This window comes from Podarcis gaigeae (assembly GCF_964106915.1).
Source record: "Podarcis gaigeae genome assembly, chromosome: 6".
Lineage (NCBI taxonomy): Eukaryota > Metazoa > Chordata > Lepidosauria > Squamata > Lacertidae > Podarcis > Podarcis gaigeae.
In genome coordinates this window covers 4,487,365-4,507,033 of record NC_139682.1, presented here as the reverse complement: position 1 = coordinate 4,507,033, position 19,669 = coordinate 4,487,365, and the positions used below count along the sequence as shown (strand labels likewise).

General features: G+C 47.2%; 2 protein-coding genes across 12 annotated transcripts in view; one reads left to right on the top strand and one right to left on the bottom strand.

Annotated features, from left to right (window-relative positions):
• The window catches only part of ANGPT4 (angiopoietin 4), a 313,202-nt gene that overhangs the window by 208,970 nt on the left and 84,563 nt on the right, over positions 1-19,669 (bottom strand). The gene's annotated exons all lie outside the window — the stretch shown is intronic.
• Positions 1-19,669, top strand: part of FAM110A (family with sequence similarity 110 member A) — a 30,281-nt gene that overhangs the window by 4,967 nt on the left and 5,645 nt on the right. For 2 of the 8 annotated variants that reach the window (XM_083744625.1, XM_083744623.1), the window contains exon 1: positions 16,928-17,740. The exons of 2 other annotated variants lie outside the window; for them this stretch is intronic. The gene's annotated coding sequence lies outside the window, so the exon portion shown is untranslated. Of the gene's footprint in view, positions 1-16,927; positions 17,768-18,452; positions 18,737-19,669 lie in introns of those variants that run through there. 4 more of the 8 variants (XM_083744622.1, XM_083744621.1, XM_083744626.1 and 1 more) reach the window with 3 other exon arrangements.

The window sequence follows — 19,669 nt, the reverse complement described above, 5'->3', positions numbered from 1 at the left end:
TCCTTTGAGATCTTGTTCCTTCTCCTAAAAACCATGAGAAGGAGCCTAAGCAGGCGGCAAGGAGAATTAGAGCTAATGGGTTGCAACCAGCATTACTCATACTCAGAGTAGGCTCATTGAAATTAACAGGCATGACTCACTTAGGCCCATTGTAATTAGTGAATCTAACAAAAACTGAGTTGCCTGCATCCCAATGTCTTTCTGTTATTTGCAGTAATTCCAGACAGTTGGCTGACGAAATATGACCCGTTCCTCACGCATTATTTGTCAGTGGTCAAACATTCTCAGATACTCCTTGAAGCCAAAACCTCCCTGATGTAATAGGTGACGATCTCTCTCTATTTTTAGTTCCAACATTCTTCTATCTGATATCAAAGTTGGGTGTGTGGAGGCCTCTTCCCTCCCTCCATCCTGAAACAGCCCCCAATCTGCCCCCCTGGAGCTTCCAGACTTTCTTGCTATTTTTGGGTGAGATCCCGTGGCACGCTGGGAAATTCAGGTTTGCGCAATTGTGGTTGGTTTGGCGCGCTTGCACAACAAACCCGATTCCCCCAGAGGATCAGGCTTTTTAGCAGCGAGGGAAAATGATACACTGGAAAGTGCAGGATAACGCTGGCTTTGACACAGCGTCATCTAACCTCCCTACAAGCAAAGCAGGGTGAATGCTCAATGAATGCATTGTGAGGACTCCAGGGATCTAACTTAACCCCTACTCCCAAGTATTTAGGGAAGGACACAAGCAGGGAAGGGACACGTTGATCAGGACTTTCTGATCAGAAGGTCGGCGGTTTGAATCCCGGGTGAGCTCCCGTTGCTCGGTCCCTGCTCCTGCCCACCTAGCAGTTTGAAAGCACATCAAAGTGCAAGTAAATAAATAGGTACCACTCCAGCCGGAAGGTAAACGGCATTTCCGTGTGCTGCACTGGTTCGCCAGAAGCGGCTTAGTCCTGCTGGCCACATGACCCGGAAGCTGTACGCCGGCTCCCTCAGCCAGTAAAGTGAGATGAGCGCCGCAACCCCAGAGTCGGCCACGACTGGACCTAATGGTCAGGGGTCCCTTTACTTTTACAAGCAGGGAAATGAAGGTAACAGCCTTCCCCTTTTGTTTACCTGCAGCACCCTCTTTCCAGTGGTAGACTGCTTCTGCACATGGAGTTTCCTTAACAAATTAACAAAAGTTTTTGACAACTTAATAATAATAATAAAATGCCTTTACACAGTCAGTGTAATAAGTCTTGAACTTTCATAGCTAAAAGGTATCGGTAGACCTCTGAATTTGTTCCCCATGAATTTAATAACCGAAGCTGTCGGTCCATTTGTTCGAGTTTTCTCCATCCAGAACATTGGTGCTGCCGCTTCCCAGGACATCCCAACTTCAAAAATTCAAACAAATGCAAGTCAAGATCAGAAAAGAGCTTTCAAACCTAGGAAATGGATGCTGAGACAAACACTTAAAAAAAGAATCAGTGTTACTGATTAACAGCCTTTGTTTGGAAGGCAGCCCCCGGCACCGAGACGTCTCTCGGACAGTCAGATAATGAGGCCCAGCACAGAGTAGTCAATGAAGGCCAAAGGACCTCATTTCGGCAGTTGGATGTTGTGGTAGCTTGGGACTCTGTTTTCTGGGCAAATCGCCTTCCTTGGAGTAGCTTCATGCCTGGCACCTAGGGCGGGCACCTTTGCCAACCGGGTGCCCTCCAGACGGTTTGGACTACAACTCCCATGAGCCCAAGCCAGTACTGGGTGTTGTAGTTCAAAACATCTAGAGGGCACCTGGGTGCAAGGTCTGGTCTTTAGAACACACCGTTTGGCAGAATCCCCACTGCGCCAACGAGAACTAGGAGTTTAATCCTTGATTCAGCACAGGGACCACATTTGCACAGACGTCTTATTTTGCAAACCCCGCGTCTATATTTAAACGGTGCGTGCTGTTTTTAATCATCTTATAATTTCAGGATTTATTTAGCACCTTGGCTCACCCTGTTTGAAGACACGGTGTTTGCAAAATAAGGAAAAGACGTGGGAGGCACGGAAACGCAAGCTGCACCCAAAAGGCGCTGAGGGTGCGGAAAGTTTAGAGGTGTCTCTGGAATGGCTCATAAGAAACTTCTGCTCTGCCTCCTCTGTAGATTAGATCTTCCCGCCCAGTTCCTGTCGCTCTGCTCTGAGCCTCTGCAAACACATTGCAAGAGATGCGCCTTGAAGGCAGGGGGGAGTTGGGGAGAAAATGGGAAGCCTCTACCGATAATCATGAGGGCCAGTCACTTGAATAAGAATAAGAATAATTTATTATTTATATCCCGCCCATCTGGCTGAGTTTCACCAGCCACTCTGGGCGGCTTCCAATTGAGTGTTAAAAACAATACAGCATTAAATATTAAAAACTTCCCTAAACAGGGCTGCCTTCAGATATCTTTTAAAGATAAGATAGCTGCTTATTTCCTTCACATCTGAAGGGAGGGCGTTCCACAGGGCAGGCACCACTACCGAGAAGGCTCTCTGTCTGGGTCCCTGTAACCTCACTTCTCGCAGTGAGGGAACTGCCAGAAGGCCCTCAGAGATGGACCTCAGTGTCCAGGCTGGATGATGGAGGTGGAGACGCTCCTTCAGGTATACTGGACTGAGGCCGTCTAGGGCTTTAAAGGTCAGCACCAACACTTTGAATTGTGCTCGGAAACGTACTGAGAGCCAGTATGTTATGTGGTCCCAGTGGCCTCTCCCAGTCACCAGTCTAACGGCCACATTCTGGATTAATTGCAGTTTCCAGGTCACCTTCAAAGGTAGCCCCAGGTAGAGCACCTTGCAGTAGTCCAAGCGGGAGATAACTAGAGCATGCACCACTCTGGCAAGACAGTTTTTGGGTAGGTAGGGTCTCAGCCTGCGTACCAGATGGAGCTGATAAACTGCCCTGGACACAGAATTGAGCTGCACCTCCATGGACAACTGTGAGTCCAAAATGACTCCCAGGCTGCACACCTGGTCCTTCAGGGGCACAGTTACCCCATTCAAGATCAGGGAGTCCTCCACACCCACCCACCCCCTGTCCCCCCCAATCAGTACTTCTGTCTTGTCAGGATTCAACCCCAATCTGTTAGCCACCATCCATCCTCCAACTGCCTCCAGGCACTCACACAGGACCATCACCACCTTCACTGGTTCTGATTTAAGAGAGAGGTAGAGCTGGGCGTCATCTGTGTACTGATGAACACCCAGCCCAAACCCCAGATGATGAGCAAGAAATGGATAGAAATATTGAGTTGGAAGGGGTTGTCTCGTCCAACCCCTGCAATGCAGGAATCTCAGCTAAAGCATCCATGTCAGGTGGCCATCCAATCTCTGCTTAAATATCTCCATGGAAGGAGAGCCCTTCACCTTCCAAGGGAGACTGTTCCTCCGTTGAGCAGCTCTTGCTGCCGCCTGAGGCAACTGCCTCGCTTTGTCTCACGAGCGGGCAGGCCACGCTTGTAGAACTTGGCAGGGTCAAGGGCCGCCTCTCATTGGCTCTGGCTCCACCCACTCTATGGACTCCCTGCCTTCGTCCCCACCAGTCCCAAAGGGCACCCGCCCCTTCTGTCTCCAGCTGAAATGAATATTCAGACCTCGCCACCGTATCTGCTCAGAATAGTTGCTATCTTTGCTTTTCTCTCTGTCCTCGGCTGTCATCCCAGCCCTCAGACTGAAAGTGCCTACTGATTTTTCCGTCTCCTTTTTAAAGAAATCCTGCCTATGTTGCTCCAAAAAGTGCCATGTAGACGTAGTAATAATGCATTTCATTAATGGGGGAAAAAAATTCACCACGCCTTTCTCCTTCTCCTGCACAACCCGGGAAGGTTTAGTACCTCAGCGACGAACACCCCACAACCAATTCTCTTTGTGTCCTCTGCCCAGAATAGCCTCCACCTCAAGGCCTCTCAACCAGTTAAACTTGTTATCAGGGAAGCCCATGAAGAGCTCATGCCATGGGTGGGAAGAACAAACGTGCTCAAGAAAGTGATAATTAACTTGCACAAGTCCTGCCTGGGACCGAATGGAGCCAGGCTATTTCACTAGTGTTTCTCAACAGAAATGTTTCAACCATGAGGACTAGGTACTTGGGGTTTTTTTATGATGTGGAAGAGTATGGGGGATAACAATATTGTGGAGGGGAAGCAGATAACGCCACACATGCGGGGTCTCTTTGTGAATGAACCCCCCTCCCCGATTTTGCTCCACACATTCAAGTCCAACCCACTGTGATTTAGGAAACACAGCTTTAAAATTCCTGACAGATAGTCATCTGACTTCTGTGCTTTTATTTAAAAAAAAAATGGCAAAAACCCCAACAAACATCACATTTCCAAAATAGGAGCTGTAAAACACCAACAGTGGAATTTCCATACCCAATAAATAATTTGGTGATTAGCTCTTATGGTCAGAAGGCCTTTCGGTTCCCAGATTGAAATAGAGGTGATTAATTTCATCGGCATTTTTTAATCTGCATAACAAAAAGTTTGTTTGGTTTGATATTCCTCCTGTCTGGTTTTTTGGGTGGAGACTAGGAGTTGCTGTTTTGCTTTTGAACTGTTTTGGTTTCAGAAAAGCAGAAAGGCAATAATGTGTGTCACTCGTAAGCCTCGCCATCGCCGCTTCTGCAGCAAAAGAGACGAATCAGCAGCCTCAGGAAAGCACCAGTATTTGCAGAAGAAATAAAGGAAGAAAGAAAAGATAGATGGTGATAGATATAGATAGATGATAGATAGATAGATAGATAGATAGATAGATAGATAGATAGATGATAGATAGATAGATAGATGATAGATAGATAGATAGATAGATAGATATAGATAGATAGATAGATGATAGATAGATAGATAGATAGATAGATAGATGATAGATAGATAGATATAGATAGATGATAGATAGATGATAGATAGATGATAGATAGATAGATGATAGATGATAGATAGAACCCACTAAAAGGGTTGTGTGTGTGTGTGTGTGTGTGTGTGTGTGTGTGTGCATTTTCTGGTGTGATACAATCACATACTGACAAACTCAGGTTGCGTAATTAAGAGTTGATTCCGTGCCTTTGCTCAACAAATCCATTTCTGCCGTTAAGGAAAGTGAAAAGGAAATACAAAGTTTGGGATAAGGCTTGCTTGATGCCATGTCATATAACCTCCCTGCAAACAAATAAGAACAGATGTGCCCCCCAAAAACCTGTGTCTAACCTCTAAACTTTGTGCAAACACATAAGCGAGCAGACTTAGCCAAATGGGTCTCATTGTTGGGAAGGCAGGGGAGGTGGAAAACCAGGAGGGTGGAAGTAGGGAATGGAGCTTCCTGATGTGGCTGGCTGGAACCCTGATCAGGAGCACTTTGCAGAGGCGGTTTCAGGGTAGCTTGACCGGTTTGACCTCAAGGAGGGCCACACTGCCGGGGGCACCCCAACAATGCTGTGGAATGGAGTGCAAAAGGCGGGAGGTGCCACATTTTCGTGTCCCACAGAGCGCTGCTGGAATTGGAGAGTCCAAAGTCCACCAAACTTTATTGCAGGTCCCACTTTAATCATTTGTCCCATAACATTAATGATATCCTGTCCTTCTTTCCAAAGGAGCCTAGAGCAGCCTCCTAGGGTATAAAGTAAAGGTAAAGGTACCCCTGCCCGTACGGGCCAGTCTTGACAGACTCTGGGGTTGTGCGCCCATCTCACTTAAGAGGCCAGGGGCCAGCGCTGTCCGAAGATACTTCTGGGTCACGTGGCCAGCGTGACAAAGCTGCATCTGGCGAGCCAGAGCTGCACATGGAAACGCCGTTTACCTTCCCGCTGGTAAGCGGTCCCTATTTATCTACTTGCACCCGGAGGTGCTTTCGAACTGCTAGGTTGGCAGGTGCTGGGACCGAGCAGCGGGAGCGCACCCCGCCGCAGGGATTCAAACCGCCGACCTTTCAATCGGCAAGTCCTAGGCTCTGAGGCTTTAACCCACAGCGCCACCTGCGTCCCAACCTCCTAGGGTATAGGATGGGTTTAATTTCTGTTTTCATAATAGATGTTTTGCTGTTCACCTCGAGCCTCTGGGACAGGGTGGGACATGTGCTTGAGTAAATGAACAGGAAGCAGAAGCAGTGCTTTTCAAGCTTGGACTACTGCAATGCACTCTACGTGGGGCTACCTTTGAAGGTGATCCGGAAACTGCAATTAATCCAGAATGCGGCAGCTAGGGAAGCTTTTAATGTTTAATAGGTTATTGTCTTTTAGTGTTTTGTTGGAAGCTGCCCAGAGTGGCTGGGGAAACTAAGCCAGATGGGCAGGGTATAAATAAATTATTATTATTATTATTATTTATTATTTCTTGTCCTGACTTCTCCACTACGTTGCCGGTTGCTCAATCTTTTCCTGAACAGCCTGTGCTTGGATCTGAGCTTCTGTGGTTTCCCTTTTCTCACCACTTTTGGGACTTCCTCTTCCATATTTGGTTTGCCAGGCGCCGTGGAGGTTAGGCTCTTGAGTCATCCTAGGACATGCCTAAACCCCACAGGTGGCGTGGCTCCTTCTCTGGCAAGCTGTCATTGGACTGTGACGAAGGATTTGCTGTTCTGCAGAACTGTTCCGTCAGCTTCTCCTTTCATCCCAACACTGATCCTGCGAGGTAGAGTTGGCTGAGCGAACATTTGAACCTCGACCTCATCATCCAAACCCCACCACGCTAGTAGAACACAGAGGGTTCTTTGAGGTGGGTGTTTATTGTGGGATCAGGACTTCTCAACCCTTCATTGCTTTTAGCAATGTCTGTCCACGCAATATAAAGGTAAAGGGACCCCTGACCATTAGGTCCAGTCGTGACCGACTCTGGGGTTGCAGCGCTCATCTCGCTTTACTGGCCGAGGGAGCCAGCGTACAGCTTCCAGGTCATGTGGCCAGCATGACTAAGCCGCTTCTGGCGAACCAGAGCAGCACAAGGAAACGCCATTTACCTTCCTGCCGGAGCTGTACCTATTTATCTACTTGGACTTTGATGTGCTTTCAAACTGCTAGGTTGGCAGGAGCAGGGACCGAGCAACGGGAGCTCACCCTGTTGTGGGGATTCGAACCGCTAACCTTCTGATCAGCAAGTCCTAGGCTCTGTGGTTTAACCCACAGCACCACCCGCATCCCTCTCACCCACCCCTCTCACCCACGCAATATATTTGTCATCAAAATGCAAAGCCATATTTAACCCCCACCCCGATTTAATTCAGTTTTACCCCATCAGGAACCACCCAAAGAATCAGAACGCACAGCCAGTAGCGTCATACAATAGGCAGCTTTCTATGTTGCAATACATAGGACCCACGTACCTACGGGACCGCCTCTCCTGGTATGCCCCGCGGAGGACTTTAAGATCCACAGATGACAGCATTTTGGAGGTCCCAAGTCGCAAAGTGGTTAGATTGGTCTCAGCTAGGGCCAGGGCCTTTTCAGCACTGGCCCCGACTTGGTGGAATGCTCTGTCTCAAGAGATTAGGGCCCTGCGGGACTTGACATCTTTCCACAGGGACTACAAGACAGAGCTGTTCCGCCTGGACTTTGGTTTGGACTCAGTCTGACCCTTATGTTTCCCTCCCCTTATGGTCTTGATCTATCAGCTACTTTTAAAATGAGGCTGCATTTTAAATTGCATTTTAACCAGTATTTTAAATCCCCCCCATTATGTTTTTGGGACAAGGGTGGCGCTGTGGGTTAAACCACAGAGCCTAGGACTTGCCAATCAGAAGGTTGGCAGTTCGAATCCCTGCAATGGGGGTGAGCTCCCTTTGCTCGGTCCCTGCTCCTGCCCACCTAACAGTTTGAAAGCATGTCAAAGTGCAAGTAGATAAATAGGTACCACTCCGGCAGGAAGGTAAAGGGCATTTCTGTGCGCTGCTCTGGTTCGCCAGAAGCGGCTTAGTCATGCTGGCCACATGACCCAGAAGCTGTACGCCAGCTCCCTTGGCCAGTAAAGCGAGATGAGTGCCGCAACCCCAGAGTCGGCCACGACTGGACCTAATGGTCAGGGGTCCCTTTACCTTTTATTATGTTTTTACTATGATTTTATTGATGTTAGCCACCCTGAGCCCCGCTGTGGCTGGGGAGAGCAGGGTATAAATAAAATGTATTATTATTATTATTATTATTATTATTATTATTATTACTATTATTACTACATACAGGCCCATGGGAAAAGGGTCAAAATGAGAAACAAAGACACAGAACTGCGTCTAACCCACATGTGGTTTTGGGCCTAGAATTCACCTTCCTGGGAATAGCAGTTTTTCCTCCTCGGTTTCAAGCTGCTAGTCCTGGGTGTGGAAATAGAAAGACCATGCCTAGTGAGCTGTCAGAAACCACAGGCCAGCTGAGCCTGAGTAAGACCTCCCCCAGCAGCCAGGTGTGACCAGTTTATAATGGATTATTGTGAGAAGGATTGAAACTGGAAAAGTCCGTTGTCTGGAAACTGTGGAGATCTGCTACCAGTCAGTGCAGACAGTATTGATCTAGGTGGGCCTGACTCAGCATAAGTCAGATGCATCTGCTTTGCAGGCAGAAGGTCTTGGGTGTCAAGCCCCAATGGCCGCTCCAGATTAGGGCTGGTCTTGTCCTCTGCCTGAAACCCTAGAGAGCCTCTGCCGGTCAGTGTAGACAATACTGAGCTTGGTGGACTGTTGGTTTGACTCAGTATAAAGCAGCTTCCCGGAGGTCAGGCTCATTCATCCGAGACCCCATAACACCGGTCTTGAAAGACCTACATTGGCTTCCAGTATGTTTCCGAGCACAATTCAAAGTGTTGGTGCTGACCTTGAAAGCCCTAAACAACCTAGGTCCAGTATACCTGAAGGAGCGTCTCCACCTCCATCGTTCTGCCCGGACACTGAGGTCCAGCTCCGAGGGCCTTCTGGCGGTTCCCTCATTGCGAGAAGCCAAGTTACAGGGAACCAGGCAGAGGGCCTTCTCGGTAGTGGTGCCCGCCCTGTGGAATGCCCTCCCACCAGATATCAAAGAGAAGAACAACTACCAGACTTTTAGAAGACATCTGAAGGCAGCCCTGTTTAGGGAAGCTTTTAATGTTTAACAGACTACTGTATTTTAATACTTTGTTGGAAGCTGCCCAGAGTGGCTGGAGGGGTATAAATACAGTGGTACCTTGGGTTAAGTACTTCATTTGTTCCGGAGGTCTGTTCTTAACCTGAAACTGTTCTTAACCTGAAGCACCACTTTAGCTAATGGGGCCTCCTGCTGCCCCCGCGCCACCAGAGCACGATTTCTGTTCTCATCCTGAAGCAAAGTTCTTAACCTGAAGCACTATTTCTGGGTTAGCGGAGTCTGTAACCTGAAGCGTATGTAACCTGAGGTACCACTGTTATAAAATATTATTATTATTATTATTATTATTATTATTAAACAGATGGTTGTGCGAATTGCTGGTGGCATGGCATGACCTTGCAAATGCCTCTGTTGTCAGTTTGATGGTTGAGTCCTGAGGATCCTGACCTGCCAACATGGTTCTTCCCAAACCCCGAGGGCAGGATAGTTTCAGCCTCCCACGTTGCAAACACCCTTGTGATGACACGTAGACATTCTTCTCCTGTTGCAATCTTAGACTATATCCCAGGATGGCAGGAGAGGTATATTTAACCTCTTACTAAATTGCAGGGCTTGGGGTGTTGTTGTTTTTGTGCAATACTGCAATTAATTGATGGGTTCCAGGCAAATCCTTGCTTTTGGACTCAAAGAACACCTTTGCTCCACCACCCTTTCCAAGCAACTTACAAGCAGCAGGTTAGGATGGGACTATACCACGGGGGTGTTGCCAGATACTTAAAAGATTTGGGGCCGTTGGGCAATAGGAACAGATTTGCATATAGTTTGCAAGTGTTAGCTCCTCGTCCAATCCCAGTTCTACTCAGAAGTAAGTCCTGTTGAATTCAGTGGGACTTGCTCCCAGGTTGTTGAGGTTAGGATCACATATCTTTAAACGAATCACAGAAAGCCTGCTAATTTCCCATCCAGATCTCCCCGGGGAAATTCCTCAGTTAATTTGTGCCCCACTCCAGTTGCCCAAAATCCGTTCCCCTTCAGCATATAAACCCCAATGAATTTCCCTAGGAGCTCCTCTTTGAAGTAAATTAAATTCTCCTTCAGTTCTCCCCGTTCATTTCCCCATAATCATCTGTAGATAAAACCAGCTAAAATTAATTTATCCCCCCTCCCCCCAAAATCAATGTCTTACCCACTAACCACCCCCCAGTTCATTTTCCCCTGAATTAGGTAAAGGTAATGGGACCCCTGACCATTAGGTCCAGTCGTGGCTGACTCTGGGGTTGTGACGCTCATCTCGCTTTATTGGCCGAGGGAGCCGGCGTACAGCTTCCGGGTCATGTGGCCAGCATGACTAAGCCGCTTCTGGCAAACCAGAGCAGCGCACGGAAACACTGTTTACCTTCCCGCCGGAGAGGTACCTATTTATCTACTTGCACTTTGATGTGCTTTCAAACTGCTAGGTTGGCAGGAGCAGGGACTGAGCAACGGGAGCTCACCCCGTCGCGGGGATTCGAACCGCTGACCTTCCGATCGGCAAGTCCTAGCCTCTGAATTAATTACTCGCCAAAACCCGGGTGACTTTGAAAAAGATTTGAGGCCCATGCTCCTTATTACCACTCCTAGCAACACACCTGCAGTGTGGTTCTATTCTATTGCCCAGGCGCTGATTCATAAACAATGCAGAGAACAGCGCAAAGAATTGGTGTCACCACCTCCAAGGCTATTACAATGACAAGCCAACCCATGCTGCTCAGACCTGCACACCTGAGCCATGTAGTTATTATACTTTGTGCACTGCTATTATTTGATCACGTGTTTATCTCCGCTTTCCTCCAAGGGACTCTGGGGTTGGCAGGCACTCAAGGCTGGGTTCCTCACAACAACCCTTTGAGGCGGGTTAGGCGGAGAGGAAGGGAATGATTGGCCCAAGATAAGTGATCTTTATGGCAGTGGGGTGGGGGAAACAGTCTGAGGCTAACCTTTTTAGACCCATTGTAGAGCGTCTCCAGCTGCTGCCAGTCAGTGAAGACAATACTGCCTGACTCAGTATAAAGCACGCTCTATGTTTTCCAGTCTAACAGCACCAGTGCCGGATTTACGTACAGTCATACCTCGGGTTGAATATGCTTCACGTTGAGCTCGTTCGAGTTGCGCTCTACAGCAACCTAGAAGTAACAGAACGAGTTACTTCTGGTTTCGCCGCTTGCGCATGCGCAGACGCTCAAAGGGACGTCCCGCGCATGTGCAGAAGCGGCAAAAAGCAATGTGCGCAGATGTGCCGCCGCTAGTTATGTTTGCTTCTGGATGTGAACGGGGCTCCGGAACGGATCCCATTTGCATCCTGAGGTACCACTGTATAAGCTAAACAAGCTACAGTCATAACTCATGTTACGTTTGCTTCAGGTTGTGCGTTTTCAGGTTGCGTCCTGCGGTGACCCGGAAGTAATGGAGCAGGTTACTTCCGGGTTTCACCACTCGCGCATGCGCAGACGCGCAAAACGATGTCACACGCATGCGCAGAAGCGGCGAATCGTGACCCATGCACTCGCAGACATGGGTTGCGTTCTGTTCATGTTGCGAACAGGCCTCCAGAACGGATCCCATTCACAACCAGAGGCACCACTGTATAGCTTAGGGCCCCACTCTCTTGGGGGCCCCAAAAAATGTAAAGGAAAAAAATGGATATACGTTTCCAAAATATAAGATAAAAAACAAAATAAAACCTACACACAGCAACCGTGTTGTGTGTTGTGTAGGCTCCTATTGGTTATGTGTAAATGGCTTTAGATGCCTATTAGGTCCATAAGTGACCATATAGCATATATTCAACACATAAAACAGCGGCAATTTGTTGTTGACAAAGGGCAGCTGGGCATATAAAGGGCGCCATTACCTTCAGTAGCTGAGGGCCTCATCAAACCTAAATCCGGCCCTGAACAGCACCATCCTAACAATGTCTACCCAGAAATAACTCCTCTTGCATTCGGTTGCAGTTGCTCCTAGCCAAACAGGATTGGGATTGCACCCCCAAATCTTCTTTATCTGAAATGCTCTGGTTCGCAGAAGCAGCTGCTACAAACTTCAGTTCATTTCTTCCCTCTTCTTCCTCTCTTCACCTTTTCATTTTGCTTACAGGCTGTTCTCCACTGCTCTTTTCCACAGGGGATTTGACAAATTAGTAGCTATCCATGGCTATTAGTTATAATACAGTCCCATGTGCAGGAACAATATCCGCCTGAGCAGGGCCATCCGGTTGCACTATTAGGCAGAGTGAGGCAACTGCCTTCGGCGGCAAATTTGTTTATTTCATTTCACGTTTGGAAATGTTGCAATAAAACCTCCGGGCAGTTTGCAAAAACACACCCATTAAATTTATCAATGAAAGGCAGTTGAAAACAAGTGCAATAAAAACACCCCAAATATAATTAAAAGCAAAAGCAGGTTAAAAAGAGACTCAAACGCATGCCACCTTTTGCATGTCCGGATAGGCCTGCCTAAACAAAAGTGTTTTAAGCAGGTATTGAAAATAGTAAAGGGAGGGCACCTGCCTGATGTCAAAGGCAGGGAGTTCCAAAGTGGAGACGCTGCCCACTAAAAGACTGGTTTCTTGCTAATGCTCTGATTGGTGGAATTGGCAATACTATAGGTGCCACATAATGCCCATTCTACATTTGTAAGGACTTGACCATTCAGTGTGGCAGTGCCTACACTTTGTGTGTGTGTGTAATTTTTATTAAATTTTCTGTTTTACAATTTAGAATATTCATTTGTTGTTGCTGTTTAGTCGTTTAGTCATGTCCGACTCTTTGTGACCCCCTGGACCAGAGCACGCCAGACACTCCTGTCTTCCACTGCCGCCTGCAGTTTGGTCAAACTCATGCTGGTAGCTTCGAGAACACTATCCCACCATCTCGTCCTCTGTCGTCCCCTTCTCTTTGTGCCCTCCATCTTTCCCAGCATCAGGGTCTTTTCCAGGGAGTCTTCTCTTCTCCTGAGGTGGCCAAAGTCTTGGAGCCTCAGCTTCATGATCTGTCCTTCCATTGAGCACTCAGGGCTGATTTCCTTCAGAATGGAGAGGTTTGATCTTCTTGCAGTCCATGGGACTCTCAAGAGTCTCCTCCAGCACCATAATTCAAAAGCATCCATTCTTTGGCAATCAGCCTTCTTTATAATTTAGACAACCTTAAAATATCAGTGACTTCCCTTCTTCTCTTTCCATGGTTCATTTTACATAGCATAAATCCTTGCATATATTACTTCCAGCAAAACTTATTCACACTGTTGAATTTATCTTAATGCTGCCAATGTTTTCAAGTATACACAATTCCGCCCCATATATTCAGTAAACATTTTGCAATCTTCTTTAAACGAATGTTCTTCTTGTTCTCTTAATCTATAAGTTAGTTCTGCAAGCTGCACATGTTCCATCAGTTTAAGTTGCCATTCTTCTTTGGTTGAGACCTCGCTCATTTTCCATTTTTGGACTAACAAGACATGGGCTGCCGTAGTGGCATACATAAATAACCTTTTTTGACACCTGAGAATTTCAGTCTGAATTCTCCCCAGCAAAAAGCTTTTTTTTGGAAAGGTGCTTTAAAACATTTTTTTCAATTCATTATAAATTATTTCCCAGTACTCTTTTTACCCTTTTACAGGTCCACCACGTATGAAAGAATGTATCCTCAATCTCATTTCATCTCCAGCACTTATCTGATTCAGTCTTATTCGTTTTAGTAAGCCTACTCCGAGTTAAATACCATCTGTAAATCATTTCCAAGTAGTTCTCCTTCAGGGGGCAGCGCCTACAAAATCTCTGCCTATTGAGAAGCAAGCGACCGCCTTCACTGTACAGTTGTACCTTGGTTCTAGAACAGAATGCGTTCCGGGAGTCCGTTCGACTCCCGGAACAGGACATTCAGCTTCTGAAAATCATTCGAAAACTGGAACACTCACTTCCGGGTTTTGATCATTCGGGAGCCGATTTGTTTGGGAGCCAAGGCGTTTGAGATCCAAGGTACAACTGTACTCTTTTCAGTGCCTGCTAAAAACATTCTTGTTTAGACATGCCTACCCAGATGTTGAGAAAGGGGAGGTGGTTTTAATACATTTTAGTATTTTAACATTTGCGTGTTTTAAAGCAGGGTTGCAGATTTTTCTTGATTTTTATTACTTTAGCTATTTGTAAGCAACTTTGAAGGTTTAAAAACTTTGTGGTTTTTTTAACAACCCCGCAATGTCCTGCTTGCAGTCTTCCCACAGGCCTCTGGTCGGGCCACTGTGAGAACAGGATGCTGACTTAGAACGGACCTTTGGCCTGATCCAGAGGGGCTGTTCTGATGTTCTCACATTCTTCACATGGGGTTCCCAGCAGCATGTGACTGACGGCTGTGGGAAACCGGATGTTGCAGTGGCGAATCTTCAGTCTGAGAGTATTGCTACAAAAAGGCCAGGCACAAGTGCCATATTAAATGAGGGAACCTGGAATTGTTGTCTGGAAAAGTCTGGCTTAATGAATAATAATAATAATAATAATAATAATAATAATAATAATAATAATAATTAATTTATACCCCGCCCATCTGGCTGGGTTTCCCCAGCCACTCTGGGCGGTTTCCAACCGAATATTAAAAACAAAACAGCACCAGACATTTAAAACTTCCCTTCAGGTGCCTTTTAAAAGTAAAATAGTTGTTTATTGCCTTGACATCTGGTGGGAGGGCGTTCTACAGGGCGGGTGCCACCACCGAGAAGGCCCTCTGCCTGGTTCCCTGTAACTTCCCTGGTTCCTCTGGGATCAGATAACTCCATACCCTCCAATATTTCTCTGATGAAAATAGGGATGCCCCAAGGAAAACAGGAGAAACCAGGACTGCTTCTGTAAAACTGGAACTGTCCCTGGAAAACAGGGACACTTGGAGGGTCTAATTATTATTATTATTATTATTATTATTATTATTATTATTATTTATACCCCGCCCATCTGGCTGGGCTTCCCCAGCTACTCTGGGTGGCTTCCAACAAAATATTAAAATACAGTAAACATTAAAAGCTTCCCAAAACAGGGCTGCCTTCAGATGTCTTCTAAATGTCTGGTAGTTGTTCTTCTCTTTGAGATCTGGTGGGAGGGCGTTCCACAGGGAGGGCGCCACCACCAAGAAGGCGCTCTGCCTGGTTCCCTGTAACTTGGCTTCTTGCAGGGAGGGAACCACCAGAAGGCCCTCGGCGCTGGACCTCAGTATCTGGGCAGAACGATGGGGGTGGAGATGCTCCATCAGATAGCTGAAAACGTCCTGCCTACGGATCGATAACCCAAGGCCATTCATTCCCTAATCTCTTCATGTTCATGGATTCCTGCCGCTGCTGCGGGCTGTGCCCAGTTCAAAGTCCTTAACTTTTCCTGTTTGTTGAATAGACAGGTGAGCCTCAAAAGGGGGCAGTAGGGTGGGTTTGTGTCTTGAATCCCTTCTCTTTTCTTTGGATTATTTTATTTCAGAGATGACTTTCTGGTTCCCTTCCAACTCTACAGTTCTATTATCCTTTCTTCTATGGAAAGTTGAAAATTCACAGTGTGCCATCACCCCCACTCCACCGTGACGGGCGCTGTCAGAATTTCCCAAAGTGTTACTCACCGATAGAGTTGCACAGATCCTTTCCTGGACATCAGATAAGATGCGTCTTCTGGTGGAGTGGGGGAAGAAAGCCCGTTGTTGAAGGCCTGATATCTTCTCCAAAGAGGCTTGCTAAATCAGACTTAAATCAGGCTTAACAGCAGTGCAACATCCTGGCTCTCCCAGTGACTACCTAGTTTGCTCTGGGGCTCCCTCTCCCAAATGCCTTTGGGTGGAGATGTTAGCAAAATCAGCTAGATCATGGGTAGGCAAACTAAGGCCTGGGGGCCAGATCCGGCCCAATCGCCTTCTCAATCCTGCCCGTGGATGGTCCAGGAATCAAGTTTGTTTTTACATGGGTAGAATGTGTCCTTTTATTCAAAATGCATCACTGGGTTATTTGTGGGGCATAGGAATTCGTTTATTTTTCCCCCCTTCCGAATATAGTCCAGCCCTCCACAAGGTCTGAGGGACAGTGGACCGGCCCCCTGCTGAAAAAGTTTGCTGACCCCGAGCTAGATGCACGGCAGGCAGTTTGACGGACTGTCTGCTATTCTCCCTTACGGGAGCCAGTGCAATATGGCGGTTAGACTGGTGGTTCGCTAACTGTTTCAGGCCACTGGTACTTTGGTTTGTTCCGTAAACTCTTCCCACTGTCCCCTGTCCTACCTAAAAAGCGTTATTCAAAAGAGCTGATGGCATGACCTACTAAAGAAGACAATGACACAATAAAATTCGGAGCAGTTGCACATCAATTGTGCATTTATTCAAAATCCAGTTAAAACAATTTAGTTTAATCAATTTAACCAAACAGGAAGAGCTGTTTGACAGTGGAACAGACTCCCTCGGGAGGTGATGGGTTCTACTTCCTTGAAGGTTTTAAAGCAGAGGTAATAATAATAATAATTCAGTCATACCTCGGGTTACAGATGCTTCAGGTTGTGGACCACTGGAACGGGTTACTTCCGAGTTTCGGTGGTCGCGCATGCACAGAAGCCCCGAATCGCAACCTGTGCGTGTGCAGAAGTGCAGACGCAGGTTGCGGATGCTGTGGGTTGCGAACGTGCATCCCGCAGGATCACGTTCGCAATCCGAGCGTCCACTGTAATAATAATAATAATATTTGTACCCCACCCATTTGGCTGGGAAAACCCAGCCACTCTGGGCGGCTTCCAACAGAACACTAAAAGCACAATAAAACTTCAAACATTAAAAACTTCCCTAAAGAGGGCTGCCTTCAGATGTCTTCTAAAAGTCTGGTAGTTGTTTATCTTTTTGACATCTGATGGGAGGGCGTTCCACAGGGCAGGTGCCACTACCGAGAAGGCCCTCTACCTGGTTCCCTGTAACTTGGCTTCTCGCAGTGAGGGAACCGCCAGAAGGCCCTCGGCGCTGGACCTCAGTGTCTGGGCAGAACGATGGGGGTGGAGACGCTCCTTCAGGTATACTGAACCGAGGCAGTTTAGGGCTTGAAAGGTTGGGTGGCCATCTGTCATGGATGCTGTAGCTGAGATTCTTACATTGCAGGGGGTTGGTCTGGATAACCCTCGGGGTCCCTTCCAGCTCAAAATTCTATGATTTTCTGATGAACCTGATCTGGTGATACTAGCTTCTCAAAGTCTGAAATCATTTACACCTCCAGCACCCCATTGGCCTCTTCGTACCCCTTATTTAACCCTGCCACTCACAAGGGGGTAGCGCCATCCACTTTGGAAATAGCCGGCTTTCAGACCAGCCCCGAGTTCAAATCCACCTTAAGATATGAAGCTCACTGGGTGGTCTTCGGCCATTCAGTCTCTCCTTCGACTGGCCTACTTTACAGGGCTGTTGTGAGGATAAAAGCAGGAGAGAAGCATGCATGGAGCATGTTGGGGAAAGGGCAGCGTAGAAACACAAGTGAATGGAAACATCACAATGGAATAGAACCTCCTGGTTCATAAGCAGTCTATCTGGATATCAACAGCTAGGGGGCAAATAACAGGGGGAAAGTGGTTCTCTCCCTGCGCTCCTTGTGCTCTCCTTGGTAGCATCTGTTCGTGGCCACTGTGGGAAGCCAAACATTGGGCCGCACGGATTCTTGGACTGATCTGAAAGTGTAGTTCTTATAGGTTTGATTGTTCCTGTAAGGGTTGTTGTTGTTGTTGTTGTTGTTGTTGTTTAGTCATTTAGTCATGTCTGACTCTTCGTGACCCCCTGGACCAGAGCACGCCAGGCACTCCTGTCTTCCACTGCCTCCTGCAGCTTCGTCAAACTCATCCTGGTAGCTTCGAGAACACTGTCCAACCATCTCGTCCTCTGTTGTCCCCTTCTCCTTGTGCCCTCCATTTTTCCCAGCATCAGGGTCTTTTCCAGGGAGTCTTCTCATGAGGTGGACAAAGTATTGAAGCCTCAGCTTCAGGATCTGTCCTTCCAGTGAGCAGTCAGGGCTGATTTCCTTCAGAATGGAGAGCTTAGATCTTCTTGCAGTCCATGGGACTCTCAAGAGTCTCCTCCAGCACCAGAATTCAAAAGCATCCATTCTTCGGCCATCAGCCTTCTTTATGGTCCAGCTCTCACTTCCATACATCACTACTGGGAAAACCATAGCTTTTACTATACGGACCTTTGGTGGCAAGGTCCTGTTTTTCCCTGGGAAGGCACCCCAGCGACCATAGGACGTATTGCATCTCATTGTCACACAATACAATAACTTGTCCTTGGGTACAAGGCGGTTTTTTTAAAAAAAAAAAAAAATACTTTTTGGCGAAAGTGGAAACTGTTGTGAACGGTGCGACCATTCTCTTAAAAATAAAAAGCCAAATACTTTGGGGTTACATAGGGGGCATCTGCATTGTGTTCTACAACCTCTTTTGCAGGGATGGCCAGATATCTTTTGGCCTTATGGAAGCTCCCTCTTAATTGCCTTTTGTTTTTGTATTTTTGTCAGCTCGTGCTGGGTGTGAGGGGAGGGCAGATCAGCAGACACTCCACTCCCTCATATGGGGAGAGCCCATTACTGCCTACCAGCCGATTCCTGAGCTTTTGATGAGCCTCTCTTCCCCCTTGCCAGACATTTGAGCAACCCCTGCTGCTAATCCTTCTGGCTAATGAGGTACACAGAGCAGTTGCAAACTGTTTAAAATGCCTCCCTTCAGAGGATGAGGGGCAGGGAGAGGGAGGAGAAGGCAGAAGTCGTAGCTTTGGGTTAAAAAAGGCTCCAGGTCTGGGCGATGCTTTTGTGTGTGCGATTCACTATCACATATGAGAGAAAGGGGGGGGGGGGAGGACAAGCCTTTGGGACTTCCTGCCACCCTGTGGGTAGAAAATCATCTTCTCTTTCTTCTTCCTGGTCCATGACTGCCTCCAGCCCTGCTCTCCCCTTTTCTCTCAAACGCTGGCTTTTTTTTAATGCAAAAATTGTTCTGTAATCTTATAGCACTGAACAGAGTGTGTCTTTTGGGAGGGCAGCTGTAGCTCCCAAGAATTGCCATTGATGTTGTGAATTGAGTTTTTTTCTATCGTGCCACCCCAGCCACAATTCAGGATGAATATATTCATGAATATGAATACAGAAAACGACACGGATCTGTACTGTACCTGTATAGCCACCTAACAAAATCAAAATCCCGATTTGAAGGGGGGTGGGTAGCCAAGAGAGGATTGTCTAGCACATGGGTAGGCAAACTAAGGCCCGGGGGCCGGATCCAACCCAATCACCTTCTCAATCTGGCCCGCGGATGGTCCAGGAATCAGCATGTTTTTACATGAGTAGAATGTGTCCTTTTATTTAAAATGCATCTCTGGGTTATTTGTGGGGCATAGGAATTCATTCATTTCCTCCCAAAAAATATAGTCCGGCCCCCCACAAGGTCTGAGGGGGTCAGCCCACAGCTAAAAAAGTTTGCTGACCCCTGGTCTAGCATCACCCAGAAAATAGGTGGTTTTCAATTCTTCCCCGTTCCCCTCTTTGTTCTAAAGCAAGCTTCCCCAAACTGGTGCCCTCCAGCTGTTTTGAACATAGGAACGCAGGGAAGCTTCCCTATAA